Source organism: Schistocerca americana, chromosome 6 (genome assembly GCF_021461395.2).
Source record: "Schistocerca americana isolate TAMUIC-IGC-003095 chromosome 6, iqSchAmer2.1, whole genome shotgun sequence".
In the NCBI taxonomy this organism is placed as follows: Eukaryota; Metazoa; Arthropoda; class Insecta; order Orthoptera; family Acrididae; genus Schistocerca; species Schistocerca americana.
The window spans coordinates 323,762,251-323,779,440 of record NC_060124.1 but is presented as its reverse complement, the minus strand read 5'-3'; the positions used below and the strand labels follow the sequence as shown (position 1 = coordinate 323,779,440).

General features: G+C 45.4%; 1 protein-coding gene and 1 non-coding gene across 2 annotated transcripts in view; one reads left to right on the top strand and one right to left on the bottom strand.

Moving 5' to 3' along the window:
• LOC124620114 (inactive dipeptidyl peptidase 10-like) overlaps window positions 1-17,190 on the top strand; it is a 1,175,439-nt gene that overhangs the window by 428,042 nt on the left and 730,207 nt on the right. The window lies entirely within an intron of this gene.
• On the bottom strand, window positions 3,788-3,862 carry Trnat-ugu. Its single transcript has one exon. It is a non-coding gene; the product is annotated as a tRNA-Thr (tRNA).

Here is a 17,190-nt window from a genome sequence, read left to right as displayed (position 1 = left end):
GGAGCGGCATCACTGTGACTGCATTCTTACAAGACATACAGCGTCAACTCAAGGTCTTACGGTGTTGGGTGCTGTTGAGTACAACCACAAATCACAGTTTCCCACCGAGCGAGGTGGCGCAGTGGTTAGCACACTGGACTCGCATTCGGGAGGACGACGGTTCAATCCCGTCTCTGGCCATCCTGATTTAAGTTTTCCGTGATTTCCCTAAATCGTTTCAGGCAAATGCCGGGATGGTTCCTTTGAAAGGGCACGGCCGATTTCCTTCCCTAACCCGAGCTTGCGCTCCGTCTCTAATGACCCCGTTGTCGACGGGACGTTAAACACTAACAACCACCACCACCATAGTTTCCCTGTTCGTCCATTACGGCCACGGGACATCAGCTGGTAGGTACTTTTCAATTCAATAAACTTTACCAGCAGCCGTAAACTTTAAGATATTGTATTTTATTCTGAAAGCAACCAGTTCGTAAATTCATTTTGCCATGTTCAGGCCCCATACGCTTTTTCAAATCAACGAACTTATCGTATAGCGTCATAAAACTGGATATCGTGAATTCCCACCGTTATGCAGCTGCTTCGCATGAAAGCATGACAGCGCGACTCTACGTTTTCGTATTAAACAGCTGCGCAACGATTGGAATTCACGATATCCAGTTTCATGGCAAAATGAATTGCCGAAACTGGTTGCTTTCAGAATAAAATAAAATATCTTAATGTGTACGGCTGTTCTCTGCCTCGTGATGACTGTGTGTTGTGTGATGTCCTTAGGTTAGTTACGTTTAAGTAGTTCTAAGTTCTAGGGGACTGATGACCATAGATGTTAAGTCCCATAGTGTTCAGAGCCATTTGAACCATTTTTTGTAAGGCAGTTGATAAAGTTTATTGAATTGAAAACAAATAACATTTGGTGGCCGTCCAGGGCATTGTGACCTACATGAATGTCACCCTGCGACTTGTAGATATACAGCCACACCCTTTCTGCACACTTCAGACGCCATTTTTCAACATGACAATGCACGACCAGATGTTGCTGCACGAACATATGCCTTCTTTGTATCACAGTACGTCAGCCTTTCGCCCTTGCGCGCCAGATCACAGACCTGACGCCAATCGAAAATGTGTGGGATATGGTGAAGCGACGGGTGCAGTGCTGTGACCCAATGCCAACCACCACAGATGAGCTTTGCAACCAGGTGAATGCAACATGGATGGGTATATCAGAGGTCGATGCCATCATGCATGGAACAAGTTGTCACGGCCCAAGGCCGACCTTGTGACTGCTAGGGAAAAGGCCACATGCTGAACCGAGGTGACTGAAATGCTAATGTACACCACTGGCCATTAAAATTGCTACACCACGAAGATAACGTGTTGCAGACTCGAAATATAACCGACAGGAAGAATATGCTGTGATATGCAAATGATTAGCTTTTCATAGCATTCAAACACGGTTGGCGCCGGTGGCTACACCTACAACGTGCTGACATGAGGGAAGTTTCCAACCGATTTCTCATACACAAACAGCAGTTGACCGGGGTTGCCTGATGAAACATTGTTGTGATGCCTCGTATAAGGAGGAGAAATGCGTACCATCACGTTTCAGACTTTGATAATGGTCGAATTGTAGCCTATCGCGATTGCGGTTTATCGTATCGCGACATTGCTGCTCGCGTTGGTCGAGATCCAATGACTGTTAGGAGAATATGGAATCGGTGGGTTAAGGAGGGTAATACGGAACGCCGTGCTGGATCCCAACGGCCTCCTACCACTAGCAGTCTCGATCCCTGAGTCAACAGAAGGGGACGTTTGCAAGACAACAACCATCTGCACGAACAGTTCGACGACGTTTGCAGCAACATGGACTATCAGCTCGGAGACCATGGCTGCGGTTATCCTTGACGCTGCATCAGAGACAGGAGCGCCTGCGATGGTGTACTCAACGACGAACCTGGGTGCACGAATGGCAAAACGTCATTTTTTCCGATGAATCCAGGTTCTGTGTACAGCATCATGATGGTCGCATTCGTGTTTGGCTACATCGCGGTGAACGCACATTGGAAGCGTGTATTCGCCATCGCCATACTGGCGTATCAACCGGCGTCATGGTATGGGGTGCCATTGGTTACACGTCTCGGTCACCTCTTGTTCGCATTGACGGCACTTTGAACAGTGGAAGTTACATTTCAGATGTGTTACGACCCGAGGCTCTACCTTAATTCGATCCCTGCGAAACCCTACATTTCCTTTACGGGCCTTTCAGGATTCAGAAAATGTTCGACTGCTGTCCTGGCCAGCACGTTCTCTAGATCTCTCACCAATTGAAAACGTCTGGTCAATGGTGGTGGAGTAACTGGCTCGTCACAATTCGCCAGTCACTACTCTTGATGAACTGTGGTATCGTGTTGAAGCTGCATGGGCAGCTGTACCTGTACACGCCATCCAAGCTCTGCTTGACTCAATGCCCCGGCGTATCAAGGCCGTTGTTACGGCCGAAGGTGATTGTTCTGGGTACTGATTTCTCAGGATCTATGCACCCAAATTGCGTGAAAATGTAATCACATGTCAGTTCTAGTACAATATATTTGTCCAATGAATACCCGTTTATCATCTGCATTTCTTCTTGGTGTAGCGATTTTAATGGCCAGTAGTGTACCAACGTATATGTCCTGTGGACATAAACGGTCTTATCTAGTCGTTCAGGGAGTTCTGTTTCTTCTGAAATTGAGTGTACTTATACCCCTAAGACTCTGTGCATACTTGAAAATAGTGAGAGTAGTACTAAAACTTCTGAAGCACTGAGGTCGAGTAGATTATACGGAGGTGGCAGCGTAATTAAACGCTCGGCGATGCTGGACACTACGCTCGAGAGACAAAGCGCTCGGCGTGGTCGCCGTATTCGCAGCAGCAGCCGCCGCTCTACGCAGCGCGTTGGCCGTAAAGCAGGCGTCTGGCAGGTAACGGCGAGTCGTGATACATCGCGCCGGCCCCTAGGAGCCGCAGCCGACACCTCCCCAGCGTGCGCCGCCGGGCTCCGGCCGCGGCGATAAATTCCGGGAATCTCCGCTAATCCTGAGCTGAGCTGAGCGCCGGCAGGGGGACACGCCGCCTCTGAGGGCAGCCTGTCTTTCCAGCCTGCTGCAGCAGCCGGCAACACTGCGCTACCTGGCACACGTTCTGCCCTCATAAAGAGGGACGGCAAAATAAACCTGATTTCGAAGATATCATGCACCTTAAGGATAGGCGACCAACTTACATCTTCCACACTTGCGGCAGATGGCGTAAGTTGAGTTTTAAAGCGCATGAAATACACTGCCGGAGGAAAGAAACAGCAAAAAAAAAAAAAAATGTTCAAAGGCGTGTGAAATCTTATGGGACTTAACTGCTAAGGTCATTAGTCCCTAAACTTACACACTACTTAACCTAAATTATCCTAAGGACAAACACACACAACCATGCCTGAGGGGGGGACTCGAACCCCCGCCGGGATCAGCCGCACAGTTCATGACTGCAGCGCCTGAGACCGCTCGGCTAATCCCGCGCGGCAATGAAACACCCTCAAATACTGTGTTCCGAGGCACCTTTGTACAGGGCGATTATAATTAAAGTTAAACTATCAAACCGTTCTAGAAATAACCCGCTGGTCAGAATGGCGTCAGAGTGCAACGGTATATTATCGGAGAAAAGGGAAAACGTATGGCAGAAGAAAAATAAAATGATAATTAAATAGACACCCTAGCTGCAAGCAGGCGTTAATACACTTCATTGGGGACATGTTGAAAATGTGTGCCCCGACCGGGACTCGAACCCGGGATCTCCTGCTTACATGGCAGACGCTCTATCCATCTGAGCCACCGCGGGCACAGAGGATAGTGCGTCTGCAGGGACTTATCCCTTGCACGCTCCCCGTGAGATCCACATTCCCAACATGTCCACAACACTACATTCGTAGTGCGCCTAATAGATGTTTGCCCATCATACTCATTACTCGTGGCAGATTAATCTACCAAGTCCCGTACGAGTTCGGGCATTGCGTGTGCGTTCGCACAAGAAGGTCAGAGGCCGGGAACCCATATATTTTTAACTATCTATATGACGGTAGTATCTGTTCCCGAAAGAACAGTTACCGTGAATGACCATGCAGCTTTGCTAGAAATGAAATGATAATTAAATAGACACCCTAGTTGCAAGCAGGCGTTGATACACTTCATTGGGGACATGTTGAAAATGTGTGCCCCGACCGTGACTCGAACCCGGTGATCTTCTGTTTACATTTCAGACGCTCTATCCGTGGATAGAGCGTCTGCCATGTAAGCAGGAGATGGCGGGTTCGAGTCCCGGTCGGGGCACACATTTTCAACATGTCCCCAATGAAGTGTATCAACGCCTGCTTGCAGCTAGGGTGTCTACTTAATTATCATTTCATTTCTAGCAAAGCTGCATGGTCATTCACGGTAACTGTTCTTTCGGGAACAGATACTAACGTCATATATACAGAAGAAAAATAGTTACACAATGTAGCAATAGATGGCCCTGTAAGCATCATAATTTAATATCAGTCGACTACAAATGACAAATGAATCATATAACAAGGCCTACAGTGTACGCTTCACGTTAAACAGACTGTACTACTCAGTGTGCATGGGTGTACAGGCCTAATACTGTTAGTTACGTAAGCCCAGACACAATGGCAGGTTCAAATCACATAGGATGGAAAAAATCGGTTTTCAGTTTCCTGAGGCCAAAAGTCGCATACAAAGCATCACTCACTTCGCTTTTTAACTATCCTGAGGGCAAAAACCGCACAAAAAGCGTCAGTCACATCGGGTTTTAAATGTTCAAAATAGTTCAAATGGCTCTGAGCACTATGCGACAACTTCTGAGGTCATCAGTCCCCTAGAACTTAGAACCACTTAAACCTAACTAACCTAAGGACATCACAAACATCCATGCCCGAGGCAGGATTCGAACCTGTGACCGTAGCAGTCGCGCGGTTCTAGACTGTAGCGCCTAGAACCGCTCGGCCACCCCGGCCGGCGGTTTTAATTGTCCTGAGACCAAAAACCGCATATAAACCATCAATCAAAATCGAATCGGATTATTCATTTCCGTGTGACTGGCGCAAAACGTGTTCAGTATGCTGTCTACCGTTTTCTGCAACAAGTTGAAATCGAGAAACGGCATGTTCCACAACTGATCGAAGTTTGGCCGGGATCACGTTCAGAATGTGTTGCGTAATGCGTGCCTTCACTGCAGCTAAGTTTGCAATCGGAACACTGATCACAACTTCTTTCAGATAGCCTTACATCCAGAAGTCACAAGGATTCAGATCAGGTGATCGATGTGGTGTCACCGCCAGACACCACACTTGCTAGGTGGTAGCTTTAAATCGGCCGCGGTCCATTAGTACATGTCGGACCCGCGTTTCGCCACTGTCAGGGATCGCAGACCGAGCGCCACCACAAGGCAGGTCTCGAGATACGGACTAGCACTCGCCCCAGTTGTACGGACGACTTTGCTAGCGACTACATGGATGAAGCATTGCTCATTAGCCGAGCCAATAGTTAGAATAGCCTTCAGCTAAGTCAATGGCTACGACCTAACAAGGCGCCATTAGTAACATTGCATGGATCTAAAGAGTCTCACTTGTATTGCCACAATCTCCAGATGTACCAAAAAGGATGGATTAAAGTTAAGTATTCCAGAAGCTACGTACTTTTCTTTATAGCATTCATTACGTATCCTGTTTCAGACCTCACGCACCCTGCTTTGGCTTGGCGCGTGCCTTTCGGCTTCCTCTCATTGTGTCAAGGCTGTCTTGTCTAGACACAACAATCGAGACGGCCAGGCTATAGGGAAAAGGCGGCTGATAATTCTAGCATTTCCGAAATGGCGCTTCAGCAGGAACTTAACTGGATTTTCAATGTGCGGAGGAGCGCCATCTAGCATAAAAATGATGCCATCCACACGTCCACGGTGTTGGAGAGCTGGAATGATGTGGTAGCGGAAAAGACACCCATAGCGCTTACCAGTAACAGTACAGGTAACAGAACTGGAAGCACCTGTCTCTTCGAAAAAATATGGCCCTACGATAAATGATGCCGTAAACCCACACCACACAGTGACCTTTTGGGGATGAAGTGGTACTAGCTGATTTGCATGTGGATTTTCCGTTTCCCATACTCGACAATTCTCTGTGTTGGCACATCCTGTCAAGTGGAAGTGGGCATCGTCTGTCCACAAAATCTTCCACTGCCAATCGTTGTCCACTTCCATGCGAGCAAGAAATTCTAAAGCAGAGGTCTCTCTTGCTGGCAGGTCATCAGGAAGCAACTCGTGTACATGGGTGATCTTGAATGGATAGCGAAGACGTATGTTTCGTAGGAATTACCCGTGCTCACAGGTATGTCCAATTTTCCGGCAATTCTCCATGCACTACACGTTTGCACACCACCACTCGTCTCCTCCTGCATTGCTGTGGCCGCTGCTTCCACTGACGTCGAATCAATTCGCTTCCTCCCTCTACCATGTCGCACACCAAAAGATCCCGTCTTTCCGAATTTACGAATCATTTTCTCCATCGCTTCCTCCCTCTATCAGGTTGCACACCAAAAGAACCCGTCTTTTCAAATTTCCGAATCATTTACTCCAGACCCACGGCAGTCATCGGACCAACGCCTTTTTTCAAAGCCTTCAGTGTCCTGAACTTCTGCAGAGCGAGGTGTGCACATTCACCATTGCCGTAATGCAGCTTTACAAGCAGAGCGTGATTCTGCATTGAGACAGTCGTGGCGAATGTCGTAAAGGAGGAAAAGCCGTGCACTCGGCTTGTTTATACCAACTTCAATGGGTCGTGCTCATGACAGGTGTTTTCACTTACGTACTCTGGTGCATACAGCGCTATCTATTGATCAATTTCCACGCTATTTTTTTCTTCTGCCATACGTTTTCCCCCTCTTCCGATAATATTGGGTTGCAATTTGACGTCATTCTGAGCAGTGGTGTTATTTATACAGAATTTTGAAAGTTTAATTTTAATTATGAGTACCCTGTATAATATGTGCATAGTAATGGGCTCCAGTGTTAGTGATCCTTTTGTCACTGACATCGGCGATCAGATGACGTTGTGTAGGCCCTTCTGTGCACCCTCTGTTTCGACTCTGCAGTCGGTAACTGTCCTGAGTTTAGAGATGAACAGTGCTTGCAACAATCACTCTAGGGTACAGCCATGCTCCACCAACGAGTTCGTCTCCTGCTGTACAAATTTATCCATTTTAACGGGCTCCTATTGTGGGCCTGCAAGAAGCTGTATGGACTTATCAACGGACTGCCGCACGTGTTGGACAAAATGTGTCGCTGGTGTGTCACTGTTTTCACCAGTCCTCTGTGAAATATTCCTGCACGTGTAGACCAGACGTCAGCGTATGCAGACGTGCGTCAAAGTCGGCACACTGTGCGAGCAGCAGTGACCGACCGAACATCATCCGAGAAAGAGATCTGGGTACATGCTACACCTGCAATGTCACTGAGCGGCCATTGAGAACTGGCTGCTTGTAGCAGGATTAACATCAAGTGTTGTTGTAGCCTGGTTACCATTGACAGCACCACATCGCCAAACACGGCTACTCTGGTGTCGGAAAGAGTCGATTGGAGAGCGGAATGGCGCTGTATTGTCTTCAGTGATAAGAGTGGCTTTTGCCTCTATGCAAGTGATGGACGTACACGTGTCCGGCCCAGAGCTGGTGGCGGCCTATTATGGAGTGCATTCTCCCTCGGCACACAAGTTCACGAGCCTTCATGCTGTGGGCAACCTCACGATCACATTTGTTGTTTCCGCAAGGTAAAGTAAACAGTGTCAGCTCATACCGCACGGTTGTTAGCCTTGTTCTACTGCCTGTTCTTCGACGGGAAGGTGATATGCTTTTTCAGGAGGATAATGCGCATCAACACATGGTTGTTGCAATGCGGTGTGCACTTCGTGGTGTACAACTGCCTTAGCTAGTAAGATAAGCAGATTTCTATCCAGCTGAACACACATGGGACACGATAAAGCGGCAACTTACTCGTTCTCTAGAGCCTGCAATAACCATTGACGAACTGCAACAAGAGGTGTGAGATGCATGGGTCAATCTATCGTAGGATGCCTTGCGGGACCTATACGGTAGTTTTCATCTGAGAGTGCACTCCTACACTGCCACCAAATGGGGGGAGGGGAGGGGGGATCAATTTGTATCAATGCATCTGTTTCGACAACCTTTACTGTGACATGTGTCCTGATTTCATCCTGCTAATGGTTTTTGAAAGCCTGCGACTGTGAAAACAATAGGTTTGTTTATAAACAAGTCTTCTGCTACCAGTCACGATTTTTCTTTATTTTACTTTTTGCGCGACGCGTTTCGGGAAATGATTCCCATTTTCAAGTGCGTTTTTTTCTATGTATTAAGCCATTTCTATTGATGTTGTCAATGCGTGAGAGTCTGCTTGGTTTCGTTGACTTTTCTGCAATATATAAGAAACACGCGATTTTTTAGCTGAGTATCGATTCTTCTGGTGAAGTTAGTGGCGAAATTTAGATTAATTTGTACTTACAGTTTATTAATGGTCCATGTGTGCAGAGTCTCACACACACTAAACACCAGACACAACTTGTTGTACACTTTACAAATCGAAAATATCTTATTGAAACAAAACAGTTACAAAGTTCTTCTTACAGAAAGTTCACAGAGATAACATTATAGGTCTTCCACAGATTGTAATATGCTTTTGTACAGAGGTTATTTATCTTAACAATATGGCTCATAAACTACTTATATCGATTGCACAGTTGTGCTTATTTCTATGTTTTACTATTTTTATTTAAGTATACTATCGAAACATGTGAAGCAATTCACTGATTCGCTTTCAGTTTTTCGTTTAATATTTTACCTTCATATTTTCTGTAACGTGACTATATCTCCAGTTCTTCTAGCAAATCCATTTTATGTCTTTTCTTTAGTCGGTACTTTGACATTTTCCTCTATTTTTCCAAACTGGTGTCAACGAAATGAAGCAGACTCTCACACATTTCCAACATCGATATAAATGGCTTAACACACACAAAAACCGTACTTGAAAATGGGAACCATTTCCCGAAACGCGTCGTGCGAAAAGTAAAATAAAGAAAAATCGTGACTGGTAGCAGAAGATTTATTTATAAACAAACCTATTGTGGCATGTGTGTTTCATTTGGTTTGAATTTGTCATGATAAACTCCTGCAATGATGAACTTCCTGTCTTGGGGAAGTTGAATTTTTCCTGGCAGTACGTTTTCTCTGAGGGTTGTATTTTTTGCAGACCCTGTATTAAAAACTACAATCCTTAGTGTTTCAATTTCTTCGATGCCGACCTTCAGAGCTTCGTCCGATGAAGTAATCGTTTCTTCGCTAAATACATTGTGTCAGCCTCCATCCAAGGACTGCGTTTAGGCAGCATGGTAGAGGCCTGTACCATTAAGGAGACAACACCACAAAAATTAAAAATCAGAAAATTCTCTGGTTCAGGCCACCTTATATTCGTAAAACTTGAGGTTTTTTTTTTTAAATTCAAAATTTTCGGCTGGGTTTTCCAGTGGATTGCTTGTCGTATATTGAGGACTTACGACTTATTCATTATTCAGATGGGCCACTTCAAAACCAGTGACAGCACTCAGAGACAGGAAACCAGAGACATAATACAGGTGGCAGCTGCAATTGATAGCGCTTGCGTTACACGAGGAAAACAGTAACGAAAAAAGGTTGTGAATTACAGACACTCTGTACAGCTCTCCCAGGGTAGACGTTTCAGTTCAGGTTATTTACTGGTGGTTCCAGACATCCTCTAAACTCTGTTGTAAGGTGCCATAGTAAACTGTATCTCATACAGATTCATCCTAGTATACAGCAAGTACGATTCTTGCTTCTGAGGATCACAATGTCAGTGAATTGACACAGGTCGGAGTGAGATGAGTCAGATGGATAATGCGTAAAAACTGCTGAAGTATCAGTCGTGAGACAGGTCTCCACCTTGAGAGCGAAACTAAGTGAGGTATAGCAGTGTTGCTATAAGCCGTACAGCAAAGGTCAGTGACTTTAGCTTTCAACTAAGTGCTGTTGCTGCCAGACAGGGAGTTTGTTTATGCAAAACCCAAGAACACTCCTCCGACAGAGTAGGAGAAGGGGAAGGAACCGAACGTGGATGCTTCATGGCAATAGAAAGGTGCAAAACCTCATTTCAGAGAGGCCGCTGTCTGTAAAATGCGCTGCCAGAACAATTAAGACGCATTAAAATTACAATCAATAAAAATAACCTGAATAGCCATCTTTTGCATTGCGGACCACTGCTAGCCGTGCAGAAAGAGACCCAGTTAGGTTCTGGAAGATACCGACAGGACTATGGAGTCACGCCGACTGCACTGACGTGGCCACCTGCGCCAGGTTTCTCGGTTGAGGATCCATCGCGCGAACAGCCCGAGCGAGGTGGTCGTACACGTTCTAGATTCGGTTTAAATTCGGGTAGTTTGGTGGCTAGAACAGTTAACTCATCGTGGTGCTCTTCAAACCACGCCCATACACTGCGAGTGTGTGACACGTTACAGCGCCCCGGTCGTAGATGCCATCGCATCAAGGAAAAAGCAGACTACATGTACGGGTTACATGGTCCTCAAGGATAGATGCATACATCTGTTGATCCACTGTGCCTACAAAATGGCTATATCACCCAGGAAATGCTACGAAATCGTTCTCCCGGTCATAACATTTTCTTCTGCTGCCTGGGCCGCTTCGAAAATTGCGCACGCCCAGTAACCACCTGTCCGGAGTGGCATAAAATGTCATTCATCAAAAATGTGACCGCAGCGGCTGTTCACTCCTGTCATCTATAGGCCATCCATTGTGCACGACCACTGCCTCGGCGCCCGTTTTCGATAATGTCATTTTGCCATCCTTGGCATACATTAACGACGGCAGCACGCGAACAGACTACAAACTTAGTCCTGTCTGAAATGCTTCCATCCTTTGACCGAAAGCCAGTGATCATGCCCTTCTTGACCTTAGATAAATCTCTCCGTTTCTGCATTACAACGACTGCACTGTATCCGCGTCCCCCGGACATTCTTTATACACCCGCCTCTGCTAGTGCTGCCGCCTGACGTCTCTGAGCTGTTATTACACGTTAATGTCGAACGTAGGTGGTGGTCACATCAATGCGAACAGGCTGTGTATGCTGTATTAGAATCAAATATACACTACTGACCATTAAAATTGCTACACCAAGAAAAAATGCAGATGATAAACGGGTATTCATAGAACAAATATATCATACTAGAACTTACATGTGATTACATTTTCACACAGTTTGGGTGCATAGATCCTGAGAAATCAGTACCCAGAACAACGACCTCTGGCCGTAATAACGGCCTTGATACGTCTGGGCACTGAGTCAAACAGAGCTTGGATGGCGTGTACAGGTACAGCTGCCCATGCAGCTTCAACACGATACCACAGTTGACCAGACATTTTCAATTGGTGAAAGATCTGGAGAATGTGCTGACCAGGGCAGCAGTCGAACATTTTCTGTATCCAGAAAGGCCCGTACAGGACCTGCAAAATGCGGTCGTGCATTATGCTGCTGAAATGTAGGGTTTCTAAGGGATCGAAGAAGGGTAGAGCCACGGGTCGTAACACATCTGAAATGTAACGTCCACTGTTCAAAGTGGCGTCGCTGCGAACAGGAGATGACGGAGACGCGTAACCAATGGCACCCCATATCATCACGCCGGGTGATACGCTAGTATGGCGATGACGAATACACACTTCCTATGTGCGTTCACCGCGATGTTGCCGAACACGGATGCAACCATAATGATGCTGTAGACAGAACCTGGATTCATCCGAAAAAATGACGTTTTGCCATTCGTGCACCCAGGTTCGTCGTTGAGTACACCATCTCAGGCGCTCCTGTCTCTGATGGAGCGTCAAGGGTAACCGGAGCCATGGTCTCCGAGCTGATAGTCCATGCTGCTGTAAACGTCGTCCAACTGTTCGTGCAGATGGTTGTTGTCTTGCAAACGCCCCCATCTGTTGACTCAGGGATCGAGACGTGGTTGCACGATCCGTTACAGCCATGCGGATAAAATGCCTGTCATCTCGACTGTTAGTGATACGAGGCCGTTGGTACCCAGCACGGCGTTCCGTATTACCTTCCTGAGCCCACCGATTCCATATTCTGCTAACAGTCATTGGATTTCGACCAACGCGAGCAGCATCGTGGCGATACGATAAACAGTAATCGCGATAGGCGTCATCTTCGTGGTGTAGCAATTTTAATGGCCAGTAGTGTAGATGAAGTATGCTTCATTGATACTTTACCTGCATATCTCCAACTAACTGTGTGCTTATACACAGGGAGTTAACAGAGCCCACGTTATACTATTTAACAATGAAATTCGCGTATTGCTAGAAGAGTTTACATGTATCAGATTTCCTGCAGACACAGCTCTGCTGTGGTATGGGTAATAGGAGCATCACGCTGTCCGAGAGAACTTTAGACTCAACGCAGTCCTAAGTTGAAGTACGCGGTATAGTGCAACTTCTGAGATTAAAATCAAATGATAATTAAATCAAGACCCTAAGCTGTCGACAGGCGCTGATATACATCGAGGGGGACAGTTGAAAATGTGTGCCCCGAACGGGACTCGAACCCGGGATCTCCTGCTTACATGGCAACACACCATCCATCTGAGCCACCGAGGGCACAGAGGATACTGAGACCCACATTCCCAACTTCATGTCCACACACTTCATTCGTTGTGCCCCTGCCCATTTCACTCATTACTCGTGGCAGACATTCTTACCGAGTCCCGTAAGAGTTCGGGAAATTCGTGTGCATCCAGCACAAAAGATGAAGGTCAATGGCGGGTTAGCTTTAACTATTTGAAGTTGGTATCTGTTCTTTCGGACATGTCCACACACACTTCATTAGTTGTGCCCCTGCCCATTTCACTCATTACTCGTGGCAGACATTCTTACCGAGTCCCGTAAGAGTTCGGGAAATTCGTGTGCATCCAGCATCGGTGACCATGCAGCTCTCTTAGAATGAAATGATAATTAAATCAACACCCTAAGCTGTCGACAGTCGTTGGTATACATCAAAAAATCTAAACTGCACACATATTTGCCGTGAAATTCTGGTAATATATAGACCAAATGCAACGCCGCGCCCAGCTTAATGAAACGATGCCAATAATTAGCTCATTGCCTCAGAGACGTGGGTGATGTTGTTCTTGAAGTCCAAATCTTGTATACCCCGCGATTTTGATTTTTATAGCGAGCTGAAAGAATATTCGCAGGGGCAATAGGTTTTCCAATGATGAGGAAGTACACACAGCGGTTCTCGAATGGCTCCGCGACGAACAGGCGGATTTGTATAGTGGAATAATTTTAACGATTGGTAGATCTTTCCGACTGCTATTTACAGAAACTTTGTGAATATGTTCAGAAGTAGTGTCATGTATCTATGTTACTTCGAAGTGCTATACAGTATTCATGGAAAGTTGTTCGGCCTTCTATTATAATGTGGAACTTACTTTCTGAAGTCCCCTCGTAGTTAAAATATAATGAAATTTTTCGTGGGTGACTGACTACGGCTCTTAAACATTTTGAAAAAAGCATATTTGTGACATTAGCTGAACAGTTTTTTGCTTATTCCCTACCGGGTTCACTTGTTACAACCTGCTTCAAAGGAGGAAACTATGAGGTACAAAAAGAACCGATATAAAGTATACACTGATCAGCCAGAACATTATTACCAGCGTGAACTATCAGTGAGCGTGCTGTCCGTGTGTATAATTGGGAAGGCGCACGATCTATCTGCGTTTGATCGTGGGTAGACTGAGTGACCCGGAGGCTAGGCACAAGCATTTCGGGAACTTCACGATTTGTCTTCAACACGTGGCGAAACCTAGATGAAAATACGTCCAGACGTAGTGGGGTTGGGCGGAAACCCATCATTACAGACGTCGGACATCGTAGGCTGGGCAGACTGGTAAAACAGGGCAGGCCGAGAATTGTGGCGGAACTAACATCAGACCATAATGCTGGGTAGAGTACAAGTGTGTCTGAACACACAGTGCACCGAATACTCCAATCGATGGGTCTCCGCTGCCGACGAACCCTGCATGTGCCAATGGTAATACCACGACATCGGCAACGACGATTGAAATGGGCACGTGACCATCGGCACTGGACGTTGGCGCAGTGGTCTGATGTGTCCCGATACCTTTTTCATCATGTCGATGGGAGGGCGCCAATCCGTCGTCTTCCAGGCGAACAGCCCCTTGACACCTGTACTGCGGGACGGAAATCAAGATGGCGGCGCCATCACTATGCTCTGGTGAGCATTCAGGTCGGCTTCCATGGCTCCATGATGGGGAAGGAGTATCGTGCACCTGGTTGCAGACGACGTACGACCCTTCATGACGATCATGTTTCTAGACAGGGGTGGCATTTTTCAGCAAGACGGTGCGCCATGTCACAAGGCCGGGAGTGTGCTGGAGTGGTTCTAGGAACACAGTGATGAGCTGCAATTAACGTGCTGGCTCTCCAACTCGCCAGAACTGTACTCGATCGAACACGTATCTGGGATGTGATTGAACATCAACAGCCGGCTGGAGTGGCCAAGCGGTTCTAGGCGCTACAGTCTGGCACCGCGCGACCGCTACGGTCGCAGGTTCGAATCCTGCCTCGGGCATGGATGTGTGTGATGTGCTTAGGTTAGTTAGGTTTTATGTAGTTCTAAGTTATAGGGGACTGTTGACCTCAGAAGTTAAGTCCCATAGTGCTCAGAGCCATTTAACCATTTGAACATCAACAGCTTTCCTCTTTCCCCGGAATTTCCGAGAATTAGGTGACTTGGGTGTATAGATGTGGTGCCAACTTCCTCTAGCGACCTGCCAAGGCCTCACTGCTTCCATGCCACGACACGTCGCCGCTGTTATACGTGCCAAACGTAGACATATCGAGTACTTGGTAGATACTCATAATGCTCTGGCTAATCAGTGTGTATGAACATAATAGCTACTTTAAAGGTTTTTAAATTACCGCTACCAGTCCCAAACTTTGCTTACTATTGCATTACTTATTTATTTAGCGACATGGTTAAAAAATGGTTCAATTGGCTCTATGCACTATGGGACTTAACATCTGAGGTCATCAGTCCCCAGACTTAGAACTAATTAAACCTAACTAACCTAAGGACAACATACACATCCATGCCCGAGGCAGGATTCGATCCTGCGACCGTAGCAGCAGAGTGGTTCCGGACTGAAGCGCCTAGAACCGCTCGGCCACATTGGCCGGCTTAGCGACATGTTTCGAGGGACTACGTCATCTTCAGGCTAAACAGCATTACAAAAAACAATTTTACAATAAGGATATGCTGATGTTACATAGTATTTTCATAAATTTTGTAGTTATCCTGTGAAAAAAGAGAAATCTTAGTAAGAGGCGATGTCACTTTGGAAGCTGGACTGATGTTTTTTTGAAAATGTTTTTGTAACGGTCGCTCACTTTGGTCTTCTAGCGTGGAAGTCTCGTTGTGATGAGCTGAGGTGTTACCATTACCGTAGCTCTCTTGGCTTTCTTATTCACTGTTCAAAAATTTTCACTAACGTAACAGTAACTTGAAAACACGATCACACAAACAAATCTGTAGTGCAGTGGACAAGATGGCGGTCGAAATACAGCTGGTTTCGATTTGACTATCGATTTGTCTATCTATGTGGTGTCAGATGTTTACATGTATTCTGCATGTCTTGTTATCGTATTACAGATGTAGGTTGACGAAATACATTACAAATTGAGCACCTGTTACAATATTTTTGCACACATAATGATATAAACTATTTATTTTACGTATTTCTAAGGTATTACTGGGGCTAGAGTCGAACGACCGTCATGTTATGTACCTTTGTAGTGAAATTGGAAAAGAAATGTGAATTTTTAAGTCTGTCGTTTCATTCAGGATCTTGTTATTCTCCATGTGGCCATGGATGAATATTTCCATTTCTTCCAAGATGTCCATTTTCAGCTCTTTCTGAATTATGTAGTAATTTGAGATCGTTGTCCATTGTAACACCGTGTCCTGTTTCACTTATATGTTTCGTTATAGCTGATTTATTCGGTTTGCGAAGTCTGAAACAGTCAATGTGTTCTTTAAAGCGGGTTTTAAAATTTCTTCCCTTTTGGCCAATGTAATATTTGTTGCGATCACTGCATGTAATTTTATAAATTCCTGATTTGTTAAGTTTCTCTGTGGGATGTGAGATGTCATGTATCACATTCTTTTGAAAGTTGTTGGTGGCAAAGGTGAAACTGATGTCTGTTTTTTAAACAGCTTTGCTATTTTGTCTGATATGACACCTAAATATGCTAACGTTATGCACTTGGGTTTTTGGATGTTGTGTGAGGAACCTGTGTCACATCGTTTGTTGTTATCTTTATTTGTGCATTGTGACTGTGTGTCTATTTCATGTTCGTGATAGCCATTATTATGTGCAATGTATTTGATAGTGTTCACTTCTGTCTCATAGTCTGCAGCATTAAGTGGGAATTTCTGTGCTCAGTTTAAGAAGGATCTGAATGCAGCTTGTTTATGTGAGTTGGGATGTGTGGAAGATTTATTAATGACTGTGTCTGTGTATGTCGGGTTTCTGTATACATTGATATTTAGGGTTTGGTTTGTGTTACTTATTATAATGTCTAGAAAGTTAATTTTGCTATCTTGTACATGGTTATTCTGAAAGAACCCAAGTGTTTTATTTAAATATTCATGCTTGTCCATGATAACTACTGTAGTGCTTTTGTCAGATTTTACTACTAGTGCATTGCCTCAATGAGCTTCTTGTTGATGTTTTTAAGTAACTGGTTTTCTTCTTTAGCTTCTTTTGGTCAATTATTGTTGAGGTGTTTGTCTATTAATTTGTTAGTTTTATGTTCTATTATTGTTCGTTCATTTTTGTCTAGTTTGGCTATATCTGCTGCCATTTTGACTGAGCAAATGATGTCTTTAATGTTCTGCTGATTGAGTTCCGTTTTTAGGTTATGTTTAAGGCTTTTGTTTAGAAGACTTTTAAGACTGGACCAGATTAATGGTTATTTGAGACACAGGTTTTCTACG